This window comes from Mus caroli, unplaced genomic scaffold, assembly GCF_978045245.1.
Source record: "Mus caroli unplaced genomic scaffold, Mus_caroli_1 scaffold_17, whole genome shotgun sequence".
NCBI classification, from domain to species: Eukaryota; Metazoa; Chordata; class Mammalia; order Rodentia; family Muridae; genus Mus; species Mus caroli.
This window is the reverse complement of record NW_028227272.1, coordinates 84,788,512-84,812,937: the sequence shown is the minus strand read 5'-3', so window position 1 is coordinate 84,812,937 and position 24,426 is coordinate 84,788,512. Positions and strand designations below refer to the sequence as shown.

The 24,426-nt window shown below is 41.7% G+C and overlaps 1 long non-coding RNA gene across 1 annotated transcript in view; it reads right to left on the bottom strand.

Moving 5' to 3' along the window:
• Positions 1-14,498, bottom strand: part of LOC147000676 (uncharacterized) — a 79,484-nt gene extending 64,986 nt beyond the window's left edge. The window contains exon 1 of the long non-coding RNA XR_015045693.1: positions 14,371-14,498. This is a non-coding gene — a long non-coding RNA (uncharacterized LOC147000676). The remainder of the gene's footprint in view (positions 1-14,370) is intronic.
• Between the last annotated feature and the right edge of the window lie 9,928 nt (positions 14,499-24,426).

Here is a 24,426-nt window from a genome sequence, read left to right as displayed (position 1 = left end):
AAATCTGGCCTACATAGGACCACAAGCCTCTTCCGGTCAGAAAAGCACCGGGGCAGCTGGGGCGCAGGGTGGGCTGACACTCGCCAGCTACCCACAACACCCACCACAGGATCTTAAGACTTCTGGAGAGTGGAACACAGCTTCTGCTCCAATCCAATTGCACGCGGGACCAGAGACTGCATTAGTTAGGGAAACAGAAAACCGGCCTGAGTAGGACCACAGGCCTCTTCCGGCTGGACCAGCACCGGGGTACCATCAGCTACCCACGACCCCCGCCGCAGGATTTAGAGACTGCTGGTGAGTGGAATACAGCTTCTGCTCCAATCTTTAAACAGTGACAACGATAACAACTAACCCCAGAGATTACCAGATGGTGAAAGGTAAACGTAATAATCTTACTAACAGAAACCAAGACCACTCACCATCATCAGAACCCAGCACCCCCACTTCGCCCAGTCCAGGGCACCCCAACACACCGGAAAAGCTAGACACGGATCTAAAAGCATATCTCCTGATGATGGTAGAGGACTTCAAGAAGGACTTTAATAACACACTTAAAGAAATACAGGAGAACACTGCTAAACAGGCAGAAGACACTAAAGAGGAAGCACAAAAATCCCTTAAAGAATTGCAGGAGAACACTGCTAAAGAGTTACAAATCCTTAAAGAAAAACAGGATAACATAATCAAACAGGTAGAAGTCCTTATAGAAAAACAGGAAAACACATCCAAACAGATGATGGAAATGAACAAAACCATACTAGACCTAAAAAGGGAAGTAGACACAATAAAGAAAACCCAAAATGAGGCAACACTGGAGATAGAAACCCTAGGAAAGAAATCTGGAACCATAGATACCAGCATCAGCAACAGAATACAAGAGATGGAAGAGAGAATCTCAGGTGCAGAAGATTCCATAGAGAACATCGGCACAACAATCAAGGAAAATGTAAAATGCAAAAAGATCCTAACTCAAAACATCCAAGAAATACAGGACACAATGAGAAGACCAAACCTACGGATAATAGGAGTGGATGAGAATGAAGATTTTCAACTCAAAGGACCAGCAAACATCTTCAACAAAATTATAGAAGAAAACTTACCAAATCTAAAGAAAGAGATGCCCATGAACATACAAGAAGCCTACAGAACTCCAAATAGACTGGACCAGAAAAGAAATACCTCCCGACACATAATAATCAGAACAACAAATGCTCTAAATAAAGATAGAATACTAAAAGCAGTAAGAGAAAAAGGCCAAGTAACATATAAAGGCAAGCCTATCAAAATTACACCAGATTTCTCACCAGAGACTATGAAAGCCAGAAGATCCTGGACGGATGTTATACAGACACTAAAAGAACACAAATTCCAGCCCAGGCTACTATACCCAGCCAAACTCTCAATTAACATAGATGGAGAAACCAAAGTATTCCACCACAAAACCAAATTCACACATTATCTCTCCACGATTCCAGCCCTTCAAAGGATAATAACAGAAAAAAAACAATACAAGGACAGGAACCACGCCCTAGAAACAACAAGAAGGTAATCCCTCAACAAACCTAAAAGAAGACAGCCACAAGAACAAAATGCCAACTTTAACAACAAAAATAACAGGAAACAACAATTACTTTTCCTTAATATCTCTTAATATCAATGGACTCAACTCCCCGATAAAAAGACATAGACTAACAAACTGGCTACACAAACAAGACCCAACATTTTGCTGCTTACAGGAAACTCATCTCAGAGAAAAGGATAGACACTACCTCAGAATGAAAGGCTGGAAAACAATTTTCCAAGCAAATGGCATGAAGAAACAAGCTGGAGTAGCCATTCTAATATCTGATAAGATTGACTTCCAACCCAAAGTCATTAAAAAAGACAGGGAGGGACACTTCATACTCATCAAAGGTAAAATCCTCCAAGAGGAACTATCAATCCTGAATATCTATGCTCCAAATACAAAGGCAGCCACATTCATTAAAGAAACTTTAGTAAATCTCAAAGCACACATTGCACCTCATACAATAATAGTGGGAGACTTCAACACACCACTTTCACCAATGGACAGATCATGGAAACAGAAACTAAACAGGGACACAGTGAAACTAAGAGAAATTATGAATCAAATGGATCTGGCAGATATCTACAGAACATTCTATCCTAAAACAAAAGGATATACCTTCTTCTCAGCACCTCATGGTACCTTCTCCAAAATTGACCACATAATTGGTCACAAAGCAGGCCTCAACAGATACAAAAATATTGAAATTGTCCCATGCATCCTATCAGATCACCATGGACTAAGGCTAATCTTCAATAACAAAATAAATAATAGAAAGCCAACCTTCACGTGGAAACTGAACAACACTCTTCTCAATGATACCTTGGTCAAGGAAGGAATAAAGAAAGAAATTAAGTCCTTTTTAGAGTTCAATGAAAATGAAGCCACAACATACCCAAACTTATGGGACGCAATGAAAGCATTTCTAAGAGGAAAACTCATAGCTCTGAGTGCCTCCAAAAGGAAACTAGAGAGAGCACACATTAGCAGCTTGACAACACACCTAAAAGCTAGAACAAAAGGAAGCAAATTCACCCAAGAGGAGTAGACGGCAGGAAATAATCAAACTCAGGGGTGAAATCAACCAAGTGGAAACAAGAAAAACTATTCAAAGAATCAACCAATCAAGGAGCTGGTTCTTTGAGAAAATCAACAAGATAGATAAACCCTTAGCCAGACTCACTAGAGGGCACAGGGAAAGCATCCTAATTAACAAAATCAGAAATGAAAAAGGAGACATAACAACAGATCCTGAAGACATCCAAAACACCATCAGATCCTTCTACCAAAGGCTATACTCAACAAAACTGGAGAACCTGGATGAAATGGAGAAGTTCCTAGACAGATACCAGGTACCAAAGTTGAATCAAGATCAGGTTAATGATCTAAACAGCCCTATATCCCCCAAAGAAATAGAAGCAGTCATTAATAGTCTCCCAACTAAAAAAAGCCCAGGACCAGATGGGTTTAGTGCAGAGTTCTATCAGACCTTCAAAGAAGATCTAATCCCAGTTCTTCACAAACTATTCCACAAAATAGAAACAGAAGGTACTCTACCCAACTCATTCTATGAAGCCACAATTACTCTGATACCTAAACCACAAAAAGACCCAACAAAGATAGAAAACTTCAGACCAATATCCCTTATGAATATTGATGCAAAAATCCTCAATAAAGTTCTTGCTAACCGAATCCAAGAACACATCAAAACAATCATCCATCCTGACCAAGTAGGTTTCATCCCAGGGATGCAGGGATGGTTCAATATACGGAAATCCATCAACGTAATCCAGTATATAAACAAACTCAAAGACAAAAACCACATGGTCATCTCGTTAGATGCGGAAAAAGCATTTGACAAGATCCAACACCCATTCATGATAAAAGTCTTGGAAAGATCAGGAATTCAAGGCCCATACCTAAACATGATAAAAGCAATCTACAGCAAACCAGTAGCCAACATCAAAGTAAATGGTGAGAAGCTTGAAGCAATCCCTCTAAAATCAGGGACTAGACAAGGCTGTCCACTTTCTCCATACCTATTCAACATTGTACTTGAAGTCCTAGCCAGAGCAATTCGACAACAAAAGGAGATCAAAGGGATACAAATTGGAAAAGATGAAGTCAAACTATCACTCTTTGCAGATGATATGATAGTATATATAAGTGACCCTAAAAATTCCACCAGAGAACTCCTAAGCCTTATAAACAGCTTCGGTGAAGTAGCTGGATATAAAATTAACTCAAACAAATCAATGGCCTTTCTCTACACAAAGAATAAACAGGCTGAGAAAGAAATTAGGGAAACAATACCCTTCTCAATAGTCACAAATAATATAAAATATCTTGGCGTGACTCTAACTAAGGAAGTGAAAGATCTGTATAATAAAAACTTCAAGTCTCAGAAGAAAGAAATTATAGAAGATCTCAGAAGATGGAAAGATCTCCCATGCTCATGGATTGGCAGGATCAACATTGTAAAAATGGCTATCTTGCCAAAAGCAATCTACAGATTCAATGCAATCCCCATCAAAATTCCAAATCAATTCTTCAACGAATTAGAAAGTACAATCTGCAAATTCATCTGGAATAACAAAAAACCTAGGATAGCAAAAACTCTTCTCAAGGATAAAAGAACCTCTGGTGGAATCACCATGCCGGACCTAAAGCTCTACTACAGAGCAATTGTGATAAAAACTGCATGGTACTGGTATAAAGGCCATTGATTTGTTTGACAGACAAATAGACCAATGGAATAGAATTGAAGACCCAGAAATGAACCCACACACCTATGGTCACTTGATCTTCGACAAGGGAGCTAAAAACATCCAGTGGAAGAAAGACAGCATTTTCAACAAATGGTGCTGGCACAACTGGTTGTTAACATGTAGAAGAATGCGAATCGATACATTCCTATCTCCTTGGACTAAGGTCAAGTCTAAGTGGATCAAGGAACTTCACATAAAACCAGAGACACTGAAACTTATAGAGGAGAAAGTGGGGAAAAGCCTTGAAGATATGGGCACAGGGGAAAAATTCCTGAATAGAACAGTAATGGCCTGTGCTGTAAGATCGAGAATTGACAAGTGGGACCTCATGAAACTACAAAGCTTCTGCAAGGCTAAAGACACCATCAATAAGACAAAAAAACCACCAACAGACTGGGAAAGGATCTTCACCTATCCTAAATCAGATAAGGGACTAATATCCAATATATATAAAGAACTCAAGAAGGTGGACTCCAGAAAGTCAAATAACCCCATTAAAAAATGGGGCTCAGAACTGAACAAAGAATTCTCACCTGAGGAATACCGAATGGCAGAGAAGCACCTGAAAAAATGTTCAACATCCTTAATCATCAGGGAAATGCAAATCAAAACAACCCTGAGATTCCACCTCACACCAGTCAGAATGGCTAAGATCAAGAATTCAGGTGACAGCAGATGCTGGCGAGGATGTGGAGAAAGAGGAACACTCCTCCATTGTTGGTGGGATTGCAAGCTTGTACAACCACTCTGGAAATCAGTCTGGCGGTTCCTCAGAAAATTGGACATAGTACTACCGGAGGATCCAGCAATACCTCTCCTGGGCATATATCCAGAAGATGTCCCAACCGGTAAAAAGGACACATGCTCCACTATGTTCATAGCAGCCCTATTTATAATAGCCAGAAGCTGGAAAGAACCCAGATGTCCCTCAACAGAGGAATGGATACAGAAATTATGGTACATTTACACAATGGAGTACTACTCAGCTATTAAAAAGAATGAATTTATGAAATTCCTAGCCAAATGGATGGACCTCGAGGGCATCATCTTGAGTGAAGTAACACAATCACAAAAGAACTCACACAATATGTATTCACTGATAAGTGGATATTAGCCCAAAACTTAGGATACCCAAGATATAAGATACAATTTGCTAAACGCATGAAACTCAAGAAGAATGAAGACCAAAGTGTGGACACTGTGCACCTTCTTAGAATTGGGAACAAAACACCCAGGGAAGGAGTTACAGAGACAAAGTTCGTAGCTGTGATGAAAGGATGGACCATTTAGAGACTGCCGTATCCAGGGATCCATCCCATAAGCAGCTTCTAAACGCTGACACCATTGCATACACTAGCAAGATTTTGCTGAAAGGACCCAAATATATCTGTCTCTTGTGAGACGATGCCGGGGCCTAGCAAACACAGGAGTGGATGTTCACAGTCAGCTATTGGATGTATCACAGGGCTCCCAATGGAGAAGCTAGAGAAAGTACCCAAGGAGCTAAAGGGATCTGCAACCCTATTGTTGGAACAACATGATGTACTAACCAGAACCCTGGAGCTCTTGTCTCTAGCTGCATATGTATCGAAAGATGGCCCAGTCGGCCATCAATGGAAAGAGAGGCCCATTGGACTTGCAAACTTTATATGCCCCAATATAGGGGAATGCCAGGGCCAAAAGAATGGGAATGGGTGGGTAGGGAAGTGGGGGGCGCTATGGGGGACTTTTGGGATAGCATTGGAAATGTAATTGAGGAAAATTTGTAATAAAAATATTAAAAATAAAAAAAAAAAGAAAAGCAATAGGGAGGCCTAAATCGGATCAGCGTGATGTGAAATAAAGACCTTTACAGACAAAAAGAAAAAAAAAAAAAAAAAAAAAAAGAGGATACTCACCCAAACCCTGAAATCCAGCATTTCCACTGAGAGTCAGTCACATAAACACTCATACAGCTGACCTTAGCTCTTCAAACCCTCCAGAGGTCAGTTGTTATCATAGTTCAAAGTCTTTACGAAAAATAATATTGATAAATTAACTATCTGACAGAGCTCAGGGCTTCCAGTAAACGAAGGCATACTTAGCAGACAATGTATTTCAAGAATTCAAAGGTTCCTTGCCCAGAGCTAAAGATAACCCAAGTTTTTCTTTTGGAAGACCAATTTTTAGCAGCTTAGACCCAATGTCTAGGCACATTATTTAAGAGTAGACACATTTTCAACACTGCAGCCAAAGACTCCATTAATGACTCCCACAGGAGAAACTCTACAGCCACACAGTACTGTTTGACAGAGGCTTCGAAGTCATTCAACAGAAAACTGATCCTGCCTATCTATTAATCAAATATAAATTGTTCTCAAAGTTATAGTTGGGAAACCATCTCACAATGGGGGAGGGACATTGACACATTTATTAAAAGATATACAGTCATCATAGATGATGAGCAAGATGTAAAAAGATCTTCCTGTCTCTCCTGACCGGGAATAAGAACATTTCCTCACGTTGTTTCTGTTTAAGGAGAAAATAATTTCTTGTCAAATTAAATAAACATAGACAAAACTCCAAGTTTAGGTTCAAACATGGAAATTTCCATTGGCCTGAGCAGAAGTTTTGAGCAACTTGGAACTGCTCTTTGCTGTGGGTGAAACATTTGGTGAATATATCCTTTCCAAAAGGACCTGATGAATCCCTATCCCTAGACTACATGAAGGAATACCAAAGGTTCTTAAAGACTATATAATTCCACTTTCTTCCTTTTCCTTATTCCAAGCACCCTTAAATAACTCTATATGAATATCTTTCTTAAACCTTCTGTGGAGAGCCGTGCCGCAAGCAATCACCATTATAAGATGGTGCTGGCCTCCGCTGTGCCTAACTAGTAAACAAGCCTTGTGCGCAAGTGCGAGAGTGAACTCACGCCTAGTCACTGCCCATCTCGGAGCGTAGTAATGGGGTGATGGGCGAGCAACGAATCAGGAGCTGACACGCCACATCAGGTGCTGAAACGCCATGGCTGAGGGCTACATAAGCGACCCCATTTTCCGGGGCCGGGGTCTTCCCTCCTGAAGAAGCAATAAAGCTTTTGCTGCAGAAGATTCCGTTGTCTGAGTGTGTTCTTGCCAGCAAGAACGATAGCTTGGGATAACCTTCTTGAAGAAAAAAAAAATGCATCCATGTAGCAAACCTGATAGACATTTTAAACAAAAATATATTTCTGCATAGACTAAAGGGAACAAGAAGCCTGAGACGCTTACTTTGCACCTTTAAGCATTGACGACACTGCTACCTCTTCCCAGGAGGAGTTAATATTTTAATATATTTTATGCAGTGTTTTACCTTTAGTTTCTTACCTTACATTTAGACTGTTAGGTATTGGATCATTTTGGTTGGAATGACTCCCAAACCAGAGAGAAAGATACTTGGCATCAATAAGACATTATAATTATTCATGTAGCAAGACTCTTGCTTGCATGGTACCAAGGTAGACTCCAACCTCTCTTAGGAGTCAGATTTCTGAGGATGGTTTGTGACTCAAAGAAGCTAAAATTCTGAAAGATTTTAATCTATGTTGTTCCTAGAAACACCCTTCCCTTTCAAGGCCACCTCCTGAAAGACTTGAGTGGAAGAAGAGACAATCCGCAGTTTAGGAGGGATGCGTATCCAACACATAAAGCAGAGCAGAATACAGCAAGCAGGATGCCTAGCCATCATTAGGATGCCATCCCATTTTGTTCTGTCCATGTGTTCCTTTGTTTGCTCTTGTTTGAGAAAAGGCCTCTCATTGGCCTGGCACTCCCCAAGTAGGCTTGCTGACCAGCTGTACCCAGGACCAGCCTGTCTCAACCTCACTGGAGCTAGAATTACAAGCAAATTCCTCATAGTCAGTTTTTTTCCACCATTGTCACTGCTGCTGCTCCTGCCATTGTTTAATGTGGCATTTCTAAGGACAGCCACCTAATAAGAAAGCCCAAATTGCCATTGCCCAAGATCCTGTTGTGTACTATATAGCACCATAGAGAAGGTCATACCTGGCTGTCTCAGCTTAGAAACTCCTTCTAGAAGGTTACATCACAAGCTTGTGTTTCCAAGTGAATGTGTGCATGGCATGTAAACTGAGACTATAGCGTCAAGGGGGATTCTTGCACAGGGTTATTTTTCTAGGTTCCCAAGAAGAGCAGCATTATCAGCAGGCTTACAAACACTATAGCTGGTTCCAACACAAAACGATTCTGAAGTTTAATTTAAATTTTACCCTCCTGGCTATTTGTGTTTGGGTTTCACTTCACTTGAAAACTAAAGTAGCTTGAATGGTTGTGGACGTGTGGTTAGGGCTTTTAATTTCCCAGCCTTCATGCACTACTGCTTACACGGCAGGAGAGCTTCCCCTTGACACGGAAGCCAAGTTGCTCAGTTGTTCATTGACATCTTTGGCCTAACAGCCACACAGTATTTTGTGTACAGATCCCACTGCCACAATCATCCAAACCAAATGCTGATGACATCTGGGTCTCTCCAAGCTATAGCAACTGCTCTTACATTCTATTAACTTCTCCCAGGACAGTGTACCAGATAGAAAGAGATTCTTTAGATATGGGGTCCCACCTTAAACATGGTAGAAGGGGTGCTAGAAAATTCTAAATCCTTCCATGCTTCTGAATATACTCTTTCTTTAACTGATGTTAGGGATCAACAATCCAAGAAAAAGAATATTCTTTATATAATAAGAAGGTCATTTTAAGCATCCTGAGATCTCACTTCCTCTTCTGTGAACTGGGGTTGTTATTATTATTATTAATCATTTTATTTGTTTACATTTCAAATGATATCTCCCTTCCCGGTTACCCCTCCACCAACCACCCCATCCCATCCCCCCTCTTCCCCATCTCCTTTGTCTTTATGAGGGTGCTCCTCCACCCATTCACCCACTCCTGCCTCACCCCTCTAGCATCCCCCTATGCTGAGGCATCAAGCCTCCCTCCCCTCCCATTGATGTCAGATAAGGCCATCCTCTGCTACATATATATTTGGAGCCATGGATTCCTCCATGTATACCCTTTGGTTGGTGGATTAGTCCCTGGGAGCACTAGGTGGTCCAGTTCATTGACATTGTTCTCCTTACAGGGTTGCAATCCCCATCAGCTCCTTCAGCCCTTCCCCTTGCTCTTCCATTTGAGTCCCCAGGTTCAGTCTGATGGTTGGCTGAAAGTCTCTTTGGAAGTTGCACTTTGCATTCACAAGGCAAAGATGTGATCAGTTTACCTGTGTGTGACTCAGCCTGGGGGCTGGCCATCAACCGGTCACTGACAGTGTTTCACTCATACTCTCTTTTGTCTCCAGGCTGTGATGTTTTGTTTTGATTTATTTTCTGATTAGCAGAGTACAAAGCCAACATGATGGATGAGAGAGGAAAGACCTAGTCCCCAAAGGCAGTATCTTCCAATGTGGCCATTCTGGCTGCTGCGCCTTATTAATTGGATCAAAAGTATGTGACATGTAAAAGCATCATAGATCATCCTATACTTCTGGGTTTTTAAGTGTGTTTAATTTCAGTATTTAATTTTAGAAAACCTTGTTGTTTGTTTGTGTTTGTTTTTGTTTTTGTTTTTTTGAGACAGGGTTTCTCTGTATATCACTGGCTGTCCTGGAACTCACTTTGTAGACCAGGCTGGCCTCAAACTCAGAAATCTGCCTGCCTCTGCCTCCCAAGTGCTGGGATTAAAGGCATGCACCGCCATCGCCCAGCTGTTTAGAGAACCTTTTAAGTGTGAAAACATCCATGGAGCTTCAAGGACCCCTATGAGAAGGTGCTTGGGAACCAATGATGAGCAGGGAGTTTATATTCTGTTGAGGGAAAACAAAGAGGAAGAAATGCACACATAATGGAAATATAAGAAAATAAAAGGATAAGGATAATGGGGGAAGGGGTTCAAGGTCAGGAATCAGAGTCTAACCAAAGACTGCAAGGCAGAGGGATAAACTCTTTAGTCTCTCAACTGCCATTCATTGCCCACCCCTGGGTCTGACTTAACATCCCTTGTAACTAACAGTAAAAGCTTCTGGAACGTATTAACTTAATAGGCCACTGGCCACCGTGCTATGTTAACATCCAATCTCAGCAATTTCTCTTACAGTCATTCAATGATATTAGGATAGATTAGATGAGATTAGGGGTAAGATCCTATATTTATAAAATAGGCCTCCAAATTGAGTACCATATTACCTCATCCTGTCCTCAAGATACCATCCCGGAATAAGCTATAAAATGTGACCTTAGCATTCTGGTAAGGGAACAGAAGACACAGCCCACTTGTCTATACATTTTTAACATGCTAAAAATGGTTGATACGCTCTACATGTTAGCATTTACCAATGATTGGAAATATCAAAAATATTTCATTACCTGTGCAAAATATATAAAAATGAGAATTTCGGTGTCCATAAAGTTTTATTAAAGTATAGATAGATTCATTTCTTCACATACTATTCATAACTGTGTGCTACCACAGCAGAGCCTATACACATTGCAGCAAAGGTTGCGTAACCTGCAAAGCCTGAGAGACCATCTTTCCCTCTACAGACTGAACCTTGCCCTAAGTAGCACAATTCTGAAAAAGGAAAAGAATAAAGATAATTTTAAAAGTTATAAAGGTAATTCTCATTGTATATATCAAGGGCTAGCAGCAAGTCCATTGGTCTTTCCCAGAAACTAGCATGGTCCTCTGTTTGTTTGAGAATGCTATGCACACATAAACTGTGTTTTTGACCAAATCCAGTCTCCATTCCCTCCATTCAAATTCACTCATTGTCACTCCCACCCCATTCTCTCCCAACATCGTGTGTTCGTTATTTTTTATTTTGGTTTTGTTTGCTTTTCTTAGCCCTCTCCATCCACTCAGTCCTGTATCATGTGCTTAGGATTGGAGGCTACACAGCCTCTTGGGGACCTGCATATCTGAAAAAATGTGCCTCTCCCCCAGAAGCCATCATCAGTTGCCAACAGTTTCTCAGTTAAGGCGGGGATACATGGTCACCTGCATTCCCCACACTAGAATTTTTGACTGGCTCAATCTTGCACAAGTCTTGTGCATGTTTGCACAACCAGTGTGAGGTCCTATGTGCACCTGTTCTCAAAATAGTTTCACTGTACTCTTGCAACAACAGCCTTTGGCTCTTACAGTATTTTTGCTCCCTCTCCCACAATGATCCTTGAGCCTTTGGAGGAGAGATGATATAGACGTCCCATTTAAGACTGAGCACTCTGAAGCTGACCAGTTACAGGTATGTCTGCTAATCACTACCCTCGGTCAGAAAGAAGCCTCTCTGTGGAGGGTTGAGAGATGACCAATCAATGAGTATAGCGCTAAGTCACTACAACTTGGTTTAACGCTATGTTGGTTTAGCAGAATAGTAGTAGGATGTTCTCACTGAGGGCCACAAGTTGTTGCCCCTAACCATGGTGCTAGGCATGAATTCTCTCTTGCAGAGCAGGCCCTAAATCCAATCAGAAAGTGGTTGGTTATTCCTGTAATATACATGCCATTCTTGCACCGGTGGGCATATCATGCCAGGACAGTTATTATTGTACTTTAAAGGGTCTGCATCTGGTAAATGTGCCCTCAAATAACACATTCCAAGGTGGAAGCAGGTTTTACAGTTACCAGTCAAAAGAAAATATAAATCAAGGCACTTTTCAAGGCATTGGTGAGAAATAACACAGAGATGTACTACAGAACAGAAGGGAAACCACCCACTGTCCGTCTCATATCTTAATCTGGTGGCATTCTCAGCTTGGTTGAGCACATGGTCTATTAAAGCACTCCAATAGGTTGTACTCAATAGTCACAATGATGTTAATGTCAGACACAGAAGTCAACAATGAAAGTTGAGAGGACTAAAGAGAGCCCAAAAGAGTTTGGCTCTATTTCTGTAACATTCCAATTCTCTGAAATCACTAAGTTTTAATCTATCAATCAGCCTTGGAGCATCTTCCCCATGTGTATAGCGGTTGTCCTGGGAACACCAGTTCAGGAAAGTCAGGTATGTATGTCTCCTAACACCGCCAGGAGGCTTTATTCTGCTTTATCTTTCAAACCGGGCTCTGGGTAAAGGATAAAAATAGCAATTGCCACCCCCTCTTCCCTACTTTGTCCCTGATGCCAACCGTAGTACCAGGCAGGCCCATAAAGAAAGTGGAAATTATGTTCCTTGCTGTTCCCTCCTCCTCTCCGACCTGCTGCTCCTACAGAGACATCCATAGTCTCCATCAACAGGGCCAGAAGCTGGTCAACATCAGTGTAACCAACCTGCCCTGCCCAGCTGATAGAAGCTGATGAACGGTCCTCAAGGCCATCTAGCCACAGTGGCAACAGCCTGAACTACACATGGCTAAGGAGATCTTCCTGGTCCAAGGGGCATATGTTGGGTTGGGAAGATTATTCTAGACTAGCTCAGTGACTCCTAAATAAAATCACTCTTGTTCCTGTCAAAGAAATGCAAAGGGAGCAATGTGGGCCACAGAAGACAACATGACCACAAAGGTATTGATGCAAAGGAGTCCAAAGCCAAGGAATGATCAGATACAGATGTAGATGCTGGAAAAGCAAGAAAGGGGAACTCTCAACGGTTCCAGCGTGAGCCAACATCTGGACTCCAGCTCAGGGAAACTGACTTGAGATTTCGACTTCCATAACTTTACCAGGAAACGCTAGCTGTGTTTCTTTTTCATATGAACTGAGCTTCATATCTGATTTAAAAGAAAAAGAAAACGATAACAAGACTTTGACTTCAACTCAAACTCCATCCTCTTTCCTTTGCAGAGGCTATTGCTTTAAGTTTGTCCATGCACAATCAAGCATTTTTTTGTCCTAGCTTATTGTCATATACTTTTTAAAATTTCTTTACTTATTCACCTTATATCCCATTCTGCACCCCCCCATTATCCCCTCTGACAATCCTTCACCTATTCTCTTTCCCTTCTGCTCTGAGTGGGTAGAGCCCCCTTGGATTTGTCCCCAACCTGGCACATCAAGTCTCTTTAAGGTTAGGCGTTTCCTCTCCCACTGAGGTCAGACAAGGCACTTCAGCTAGCAGAACATATCTCATGTACAGGCAACATGAAACCCTGAATCTCTGGAACCCACATGAAAACCAAGCTGCACATCTGCTACATACGTACAAGGAGGTCTAGGTCCCACAGTGTATGTTCTTTGGTTGATGCTTCAATCCCTTAGAGCACCAAGGGTCCAGGATAGTTGACTCTGTTGGTCTTCCTGTGAAATACCTATCTCCTAAGGGTCAAAATCTTTTCTCCTATTCTTCCATAAGAGTCCCCAAGCTCCAACCACTGTTTGGCTGTGGGTGTCTGCATCTATCTGAGTCAGCTGCTGGGTGGAGCCTCTCAGAGGACAGTCATGCTAGACCCCTGTCTACAAACATAACAGAATATTATTAATAGTGTCAGGAATTGGTGCTTATCCATACGATGGGCCTCAAGTTGGGTTGGTTATTAGTTGGCGGTTCCCTCAGTCTCTACTCCATCTCCCATGCCTGCATTTCTTGTGGAAAGGATAAATATGAGCAGGTTTTAACCCCCAAGTTTGTGACAACTAGGTATATAGTGTCCATACAAATGCATATTCTCTCTAGACTTAGGTGTTTTCAGATATAAAAAGGTAGCTTACAGTAGGACCTGCCAAGGTGGGTTTGAGAGTAGAAAACAACAACAACAATAAGGGAAAACAAATGAGGCCTTACTTTTTCAACAGACACCCAACATCAGTGACGAAAGTAAATAACTGTGCGTGTACTTTTTAAAAACCACTATCACACAGAAAGCCCTAGTGAGTAAAATAACAAAATTTTAAACAAAGAGAAGTCAGCACTGCTGGCTTCTTTCTGCCTCAGGCTCCAACACAGCTCTGTGGGGTACTTTTCATGATCCCAACTTTTACTTAAAACTTGGGCAATTGGCTTACCCTGCTGCTTTTTGTACTGATTTTTCCTGTTAAAAACTTACATTAAAATCATACTTACCTTGAAGACTGAGATTGGGGTACCCCTTTCATGTGGAGCCTAAAGCAGGTACTTCATTCCCTTTGTGACAGCCCCCGTAGAGTCCTATCCGTGTAAGAGGACAGGCCACACATACCATCTCAGCACACTCTCTTCTGCTCCTGCCCTCTTCTCTCAAGAACGGCTAAGAAGAGCAACCTTCCAGACAGATGGCAGAGACGAAGAATGAATAGTGGTCAGCTTTATTTCTCCCCACTTCCAGCAACGGTGCCTTTAGATTTAACAAACACACAGACACTTGGCACCTCCATAGGTGGTTTGCCCATCATACTATTTGCCTCCATTTTACACAGAATGAAAATGGAATTAAGGGACTAAGACCTGAGAGAGATAAAGAAATTCAGTTGCTAAATGAGAACTTGGGGCTGGTTTCCATTGTGTCTACAAACCCTTCCCACAGGACAGTTCGCCCCTTCCTAGAAGAATGCTTCTTTACTCTCCCTCAGCTAGCCGCTTGCCCGAGGACCTGGCTCTTTTCATTTGCACGGGGCTCTACAACAAAGCTGTACATTCTCCCAAAGATAAACCAGCTTGCTTTCAGCCCAGTAACTCTTCTCACTCATTCAGCTCGTCACCTCAGCCCATCTTACCAGACTCAGAACTGCAACAATACAAAATCCCTGGGCACCATGAGTTGCATTTCTCCATGAGTTGCCCCTGCCTTTCACCTTTCCAGGTTCAGCCAGTCCATGTTTGATATACAGCTTTATTTCTTCCCATTTCCTGCAACAGTGCCCTCAGATTTAACATAAGCACAGACACTTTGGCACCTTCATCGTGAAAAATAATGAGAAATTCCCAACATTCCCAGTGGCTGTCTGTTCTACATTCTGCAAATGTGCAGCCTTGGTGTCAGAAGCCTAGCTCATCTTGAATACAAATAACTTCTAGCGTGGCACTTCGGAGACTCTCACAGACTTCTCCAGTCCCACTTGGCACTTGTGACTCCTTCCCCATGGCCACAGTCAGCTCTAGCTACACTTCAAAGATTTCTTTTCAGAGCAACAGGACCACATTCTGAGCACTGGCTCTTTCTAAGATAGGAAGGACTGCCTTCTGTGGACTCGCAACGATGATCTGTAGGAGAATAGTCAGACCTGAAGCCTGAAGCCACGGAAACTGTCCCGTAGCGCTGTCCACTGCCACTGCCCAAAGTGCCACAGAAGACGCTTTCTACATATTGCCCCTTCATAATATCTTGAAGAAAATAATAAGAGTCAATAAAAAAATCACTTGGGAATTTGTATGTGTGTTCTCTTATCTCCCACAGAAGATATGCTGAGTCTCAGCTACCATTTTTCAAGCCTTACTCAGGGAATGGCTAAAATATAATCTCAGAATGTCTTTTCTCCTCAACAGCCCATACCTATGGATATTTCTTTGCTGTAGACAAGACTTCCTTTTGCTGATATATTAAGGAGACATGAGCAGAAGAGGACTCAGTCTCTAGCAGCCAATCCACTCAACAACTTTACATTGTGGGGAAGCGGTGCATGTTCACTGTGTGTATATAAGTTTATGCAAGAACATGTGTATGGGCATGTGGACACCAGAATTCAAGCTCAGCTCTCTAACTGGGACCTGGGGCTCACTGCTTAGGCTAAGGCTAGATGGCTGGTGTGCCCCGGGGATTAACCTGTCTCGACTTCAACAGTCCTCCAATAACTTGCCATCACACTTGGCATTTTATGTGAGATCTTGGAAGTAAAATAAGGTCCCCATGCTTGCATGGCAAATGTTTACTCGCCAAACCATCTCCCCAGCCCCTCAAGGGCTTTCTTGATGGCATCTGTGACCGGTCACACATGTCCTGCTTCAGCTTCAGCAGCTCAGACTATCTATAACTTGCCATGGCTGGCTGGGAGAGAGGAGCTCTGTTATGGTCACTGTGGCCCATTTGTCTCCCTACAAATTTCATCACCCTTCTTCTAGGAGCATCTGGGCCCAGTGGGTGTCTTTCTCTCTCTGATTCCACAAACATAAGTGAGATTCTACATATTTTTCACAACTCTTTCCCAAAAGCATTGTTTCAGGCACTATTACCATCACTCAATGTTTGGTCTCTCACCTTTCCCCAAGATGGGGAAAGGAACACCTATATTTATTTTTCCTGTTAGCAGCAAGGGTTTCATCCAGCTCTCAACTCCTAGGCACTCCAGTCTTTCGTGATACATGTAGCAGACTGGACAGATGCCTGTAATTTTCCTTCCCTTCCCAGTAGCGTTCTTCTTGTGAGGTATCTTATTGGCTCATCCTATCAGAATAGATGCTGACTTTCCACTCCTTAAATCCAAGATGCTATTATATCTTTCTTTGGCCAATGAAAGGGATGCTGTGGCAACTCAGGAACCTGCAGGGGAGACAGGTGATTGACAGATGTGGGGAGGCTCACTGCTAAGGTGTGACGAAATCAAGGCCAGAATGCATAATGATGGAGACTCAAGGATATCTTCTGCACCCCACATCTATCAGCCAGTCCCTAGACATGGACAGAGGCTATGCATCCCTCTATAACTTGACTTCCAAGCCAGAGTCTGCCATAGCCGCAGTCATCTAGGTTGATTCTGATCAGCAGAGCTCAGGCAACAGTAAACGATGTTTGTGTTAGCCAGGAAATTCTGGAGAAGTTTGTCATGCGGCAAAGGCTAGCTGAAAGTGTTTTCTCATAACATTTTCTCCGCCTCAGTTCCTCTGCATTTCTCTAAGGTTCAGACTTTTGAAACGCTTACTAGCTCTTCTCTCCCCTTAGGCAGTTCGCCAGGGTCCAAGGATATGATTGAATTAGAGGCAGTAGTCAGAAAAAGGAAATAAGAAGAGAAAAAAGTAAACTAACAAAACTGATATTATGTCCCTAAATATTTCCCTAAATGCACTCATCTGCCAGGGACGTGAGCCCACAGAAAGCTTGTCAATTTCAAGTCATCACAGTTTACTTCTGGACTCAAAATCATCTATACATTTTAATTCCCTTCTAACACATGTAAATATTCATGCAACCTGTCACAGCCCAGCCCCAAACCTCGGTTAAATTTGGAAAGTTGCTCTTCCTCAGGTATTTCCAAGGAATATTGATTCTGGCTGAGATAATCTAAAATGTGCTTCTAGGTTGATACTGCCAGAAAGTGAGATTAATTTCCCAAGGTGTCCTATAGCATACCCTCCAAAGACACACAAAAACACATGAACACACACATATACACCATACTTACCTATATGTATATATGTATACATATATGTATGTATTAACATGTATATGTATATACATTTATATATACTTAATACATTTATGTAGACATATAACTATGACATATGCATGTATATATACACATTTGAACAAATATATATAGTTACATGAACATATACCAAACATGTGCACATACATGAACACAAACCTCATATATAAACGAGAATGTGCATTTCCAAATGAATAGCTGTTCACTCTGGTTGTAAGCCATCACAGCGTGAGGATTTACAACAATGTTGAGCTGAAAACCACTTACTTAAGGAGTGTCCCTAGTAAGTTTCTTTAAGCTTGGCTATATTCTTCATGTTCTTGAAGGACACAAAAAGGTTCCGAAAGCAGCCTTGCAAACTTCCAGGGCATTACCTCCTTACAGCGAATGCTAGATCTCAGCCATGCGATTTAACCTCTTCTGAGTATGCGTCCTTCACTGCAACTTACTACTTCATTTTGAAACTCACCTGCCCACCCCCCATACCCACTGCTAAGACTACCACCCCCTGTAGGAAGTAAATAAGTTTACTGGGGGAAGGCAGCTATTAAAATCCTCTTTCCATATGCAGACCGTAGAGAAATCTCCACTTTCAGGAGCGAACAGCGGCACCTGAATTCCACAAGTCCAAATGCTAGGATTTTCTCCACAAGTCACAGGTAACAAATAGTTCTTGGCTTGAAAAGATATGTCATCCATTCTCAGATTTCCTCAAAGAAGGCGTTCACCTCTGTGAGTTGTGGATTTTTACCTCGATGAATGAAAATCACTAGCAATGTCCACCCTAAAAGGTTGGTTTTGTGTCTACAGAATCAGGAAGACTCCTCTCCCTCTGCCTACACCACTATGGGGTGGATAGTTTCAGAATCAACTATAAAATAAACTTGTTTCTGCCTAGATCACAGAAGGGTCGTTTTGCCTTTGAGCTACATATTAATTATATTATTCTCTTGTTTAATAAATCTATCTCACATGTAGAATGTTGTCAACATGGGTCTGCTCCTAAAGGAGACAACTCGACCTTAAAGTAGCTTTGTGAAGCTCAAAAGTATTGGCTGCAAAGTCACATGAAGGTGTTGCGGGACATACACAGGACACTGACGTTACAGCAGTGCAGCCATTTAACCACTTCATAAGATGGCCTTTTCCCTTTCAAAAGGACAGAAAGAGGACGGCCAATCTCTGGACGTTTTCCTAGTTTCTGGTCTCTTCAGAAAATAATACCTCACACTTTTTCCCTACTCCCTACTCCCAACCCTCAGTAAGTGTTGGTGCGTCATGGCCCCTGCTATGGCAAATTGCTACTTGAAAAAAAAGTTATTTTCAATTTTAGACAGTCCTCACAAAGAAAGAGGGCACAGGTCCACGCCAGACGCCTTCTGGAGCACTGTGCCCATTTAGGAGAAAAGGAACCAGCTGGTGTCCTGAAGAAAATACTCTTTGGTGGTGCTGGCTGTCAGATTGCAAAGTAAAAATAAAGATTTATATAAATAGACATACTAAATGACTAACAAAGAAAGCCTAAATGCGAGATATGTCAAGGACTTGGGAAATGCCCAAACCTCTCCTTTTTAGCACACTGAAAAGGCTATTATGAACATCAAGTCTAATTTTACTGTTACCATGTGCTTAAAAAATGGTCGCATTGTCTAACTTATCCACTATTTTCTACTTTGAAGGCATTAAATCAAGGGAATATCTACTTCTCCCCTCACATAAAGAGCTATTTATCTGAGGTTTTGAATATGATGTATTCATATAGCATCTCTATGTTACTAAATATGACTCCAGGTTAAACAAATATAGTGCTAAGGAAAAGATGAATTGGTATTCGACAGGAAGAGGGTACAAAAGGCTATCAAGCTAAACCCTCTGAAGAAACATGGATTTGATGCAGCAGAGATGAACAGGAGCATTCTTACTACAAATGATAAGTCAAGCAAACATACTCCTGTCCTGTGCCAACAGAAATTTCTCAGAAAAACAAAAGGGGAAAGGGAAAGAAGAATTTGAACGGAGAGCCATGTTTATTTGTGAACAATTAAGACCCAAAGAACACTTACATCCGTACTGGAAAATTTGATGCTATGATGAAATATAAACATTTTGTGGAAAACATAGAGTTTTGTTTAAATGCCATCCTGGACACATTGAGTATCTCAAGCTACCTGCCAGGGGTCTCGGGAAACACACACAGTTAGTCCTGGTTTTGTATCTGATGGTACCAAAGTAAACTAAATAGTTCTGTGCCTTAACATGAAGCTAATTTCTTACTATTTTTTTCCCAAAGTTAAATTTGTCCTGAAGCCACCTTCCTACTTAGGTTGATCTAAAGGCTTTTATTTATGTAGTGGACTGTGGTCTAACTTGTATATATGCAGAATGTACCCTACTCTTGAAAAAAAAAAATAACTTAAGCCCCATCTAATTGCAAGCACCAGCTGTTTATATTTACATAAAACAGACACAACTTTAAGCAACTGGATTGGCTCTCCTCTATTTCCTATTTTTTGCATATCACTTTCTTTCCTCTAAGTGTAAATATAACTGTCCCATGTTAGTCAATGGAGCTTTCTGAATCATCTTAGGTGCAAATTCGAGCTGGATTCTAGAACTGCAATTAAACCCATAAAGTTTTTTCATAGTATGTTTGTTTTAGTTTTGTCTTTTAGCAAAGGCCTTCTTGGAAAAGTTCCCATGATAGTCTATAAAACCTCCTGTTCCATAGTGAGCCAGACGTGCTCCATCCCTTGTGACATCATCTCCTGCCTATCTAGAGCAAGAGGTAGAATTAGTAGCTTGGCAGGCAACCTTTTCTGGTATGGTTATGTCAGGTAAGCCACACACACAAAATGGTTGAAATTGGATTATTACTGTTTTATCTTCTCTCCATTTCCTAAATTCACCTCTGGTCAGCAGTACAATAAGAGCCAGAATACAGTACCAGGCCAGCTGTTCAGCCTGAAAATGAAAATGTACCATAATCCCTTCTCATGACATCTTGGTATGGGCATTTTTATTCCTCCTCCAATTTACCTGTACTGGCTGTCCCTTGACAGTTGAAATAATTTCTAACCATGATGGCAGAGAACTACTGTGGAACTCAAACTCACTGTCCATTGACCTGTCTTTTCTTCTGTCACACCATAAATACTTTAAAGCTTCATAGCTCTGTCTATAATTGTTTGGGCCTAGGAATACACAGTTAAGGAATACACTCTTGCCCTGGAGTAGCTCAATACCAAGAGAAGGAGACATGCCGTACTTAAGGTACTACAGCAACAACCTACATAATGGAGACGAGGTTTCTGGGGATCACTTTCAAAGCCTGCAAAAGATTCCAGAGGTGACCCCCAAAGACAGAGACTACATGTATCCAAACCTCCATGGTTATAGTTACCCTTCTGCTCAGCTCTACCCTCTACTCTCCCTTTCCAATTGGGTTCAGCCTCCTACCTTCTAAAGTAAAACTGAGACATGCAACGGTCCAGAGTTACCCAGAAAAGCCTTGTCTGCTGCCTACTGTCCCCTACACAGCTCCCAGGCATCATTCTTATTCCCAAGAACTTTTCCTTTGATCTGTAAAGGTCTCTTCACTTCCTACTACTTAAAAAGCAAGTCCTAAACACAACTAACTACCTTAGGAGTAGAACAGAGACAGTATCTGTGAGAAGCCCATCTGGCCTGGACAACTAGCCATGGGTGCATGCAACCGTCTGACCTCCTTTCCTTCTCTATGAACAGGGGTCACTGACATGCAACCAAGCCAATTTCTCAAGTCCCCAGGGGAAAATGTTTTTCTGAACCCCACCAACAACCTCTCTTAGGACTTACTGACCTTTTGCTCTCGTTTCCTATAAAGTGACAGCAGGGTTAAAATAAGAATGCTGTGCTGGTATTTTCTATTTTTTTCAATTGAATGATCCAATGACTTCTTTGTCTCCTTCCTGCTTGAAAAGGGGAGTAGGAAATAAAGCCAGAAGCTTAAGTGTCACAGCTCACAGCAGGGATAGAGGAACGGATCCTTCAGAAGAGAAGATGCTAAAAACATAAAATGGGGCAGAGCACAATAGTCCAAGTCAGGACTGAGTGCCCACGGTGGGTGTTTACACCACTGCAGAAGGTTTTCCCATGGGCACTGTCTCCTCCCTATGGCCTTGAGAAGCATCCCACAGTGGCAAAACTTGCTAGTGAGCCATAAACTCCAAGTACTTCCTCTTATTATCAGCCCAAGGTGCACAGTAACCTTACGTATTTCCTTCTCATGTCCCACACCAATTCATTAGCACATTGGCCTGCAGGAATCTGCACCTCTGTTAGATCATGTACTGCTATTTTTTTTCTAAAAACTGTTTTCTGTTTTCCTTTGACATTACTGTTCCCTCCCCTAACCTTCCAGAGCTCCTGACATTTAGGCTGTGATCATATCTCACAACAGTTCCTAGAGGTTGTTTTCTAATGAGGCAATCTGTAGCTTCAGGCTTCAAATGAACAATATTCATACAGGTTTCCCCATAGTTTATGGAGACAGATCTTTTAGCTTTTTAGAAGTTTCAGAGTAGACCTTCCTAGGTTCCTGCAGTATGGAAGAAGATTTACTAATGTCAATAGCAAAATGATAATAGTTCTTAATTCCCATCAGCTTAATGGTAACATCAAGACACTATAAATCTCTCTTGGCTATTTTGGGTATTTCTTATGTAACTGAGATGGAGTCTGCTCTTGACTTTTCTTTCAGTCGTGTACACATATTATTAACGACAAGTGTAGATAAAAATCTTGAAAATGGACTGGCGCCCTGGCTTCAAGGCCTGCTGAAAGAGCAGAAGGTATAGGTCTAGTCTGTTTCACATCTCATTAATATTTATCTCACCTAGTAACCATTCTGGGGTTCCATATTGCCTAAATGATCCTACCCTAGGATGATAGTGCCCATCACCCCAGAGTTGTTGTTCTGCTTATGCTCATGTTCACTCACACACACACACACACACACACACACACACACACACAAGGCCTTGTTTTAATTTGACATTGACCATGATCAAAAGCAACTTCGGGAAAGAGAGGTTTCTTTCGGCTCACACTTTCAGCTTTCAATCCATCACTGAGGGAAGTCAGGCAGGAACTGAGGAAAGAACTAGAGTAGAAACCATGGGTGAACACTGCTTGCTCACTGGTTGGTTCATGCATATCTAGCTTTCAGACCACCTGCCTAGGGTTAGTGCTGCCCACAGTGGGCAAGGCCCACCTGTAACAATTAGCAAGCAAGGCAATGGCCATGGCCATGGTCAGAGTCCAATCTGACCCAGGCAATTCTTCAACTAAGGTTCCCTCTTTCACAGTGACTCTTGCTGATGTCAGTTGACAATAAGAATCAAGCAGGATAGGCCTTGAGATTCTTAGTTAACCTACTCTAGTCTCTTTTTAAGGTGAGCAATTGACTCTGTCACAGTTTTGGAAAAGGAATGGGACAAATATATACTACCCATCTCTTGCATATTCCTATATTCTTTGTTTTATTTTCCAAATGTGTTTTCCATTACAGTGGAATTAATGGTGTGATAGTTAGCATCATGGTCTACTTGCCACAACCTAGAATCTCCTCAGAAAAGAGTATTGATGAAGGAGTATCTAGATCAAGTAGATCCGCAGGCATACCTGTGAGAGGTTTTCTTAACTATATTAATTAAGGCAGAATGTGAGTGGCACCTTCCCTGAGTTTGGTCCCTGGCCTATTTAGGAGTTGAGACAGCTGACAGAGCACTATGCTAAGTGTGCATGCATATTCTCATATATTGTCTGTGTTCTTGACTGTGAAGTAGTATGACTAGCTGCTTCAGGTTCATGACTCCTTGGCTTGTCTGCACCAATCTGAAACTGTGATAAAATAAACCCTTTCTCCTAAAGTTGCTTTTGTCTGGATGTTTTATCATAGTAACAAGAACAAAACTACCACAACTTGTATCCGACAAAAAGATGCACCCCAAGTTGTAACCTTTATACTGCATAATATGATTGTAGTGGTTTGAATATGTTTGACCCATGGGAAATAGCAGTATTAGAAGGTGTGGCCTTGGAGGAAGTGTGTCACCACTCTTTGGGGCATCTCTGTGGTCAACCTCTGCCCAGTGTGGAAAAGAGTCTCCTCTCCTGGCCATCTTCAGATAAAGATGTAGAAATCTCAGCTCCTCCAGCACCATGTCTGACTGCACATGGCCTTGCTTCCTGCTGTGTTGATAATGGTCTAAACCTCTGAAACTGTAAACTAGCCCCAATTAAACGCTGTCTTTTATAAAATGTCATGGTGTCTCTTCACAGCAATGAAACCCTAACTAAGACAATGACCTCATTTGGAAATATCTCCTCTGTTGCTCTCTGAAAATCTAATTGGGTTTACGATCTTAGAAGGAAAATACCTTGGGTTCAGAATGGATTCTAAACTCCATGACTGTAGTTATTTTAGGAGAAGGAGAGGAGGAGGGAGTAACTTTGGATATGAAAGGGAGAAGGCATTATGCAGGTGATGGTAAACATTAGATCTTACTATAAGTAAGAAACACCAAAAGCCATCAGAAGCTAGAAGACAAGAAGGCCTCTTCCCTCTTGTCCCTGGAGGGTTGTGGTATTGAAGAGACCTTGGTTTAAGACTTCTGGTCTCCAGAACCATGAGGAAACACATTTCTGTTTTCTTAAACCATCAAACTTGTGGTAACTTTTGGCAGTTCTGGGAAATCAATGAAGCCTCATCTAATCCAGAAACCACAACCCTTTTCTCCATTGA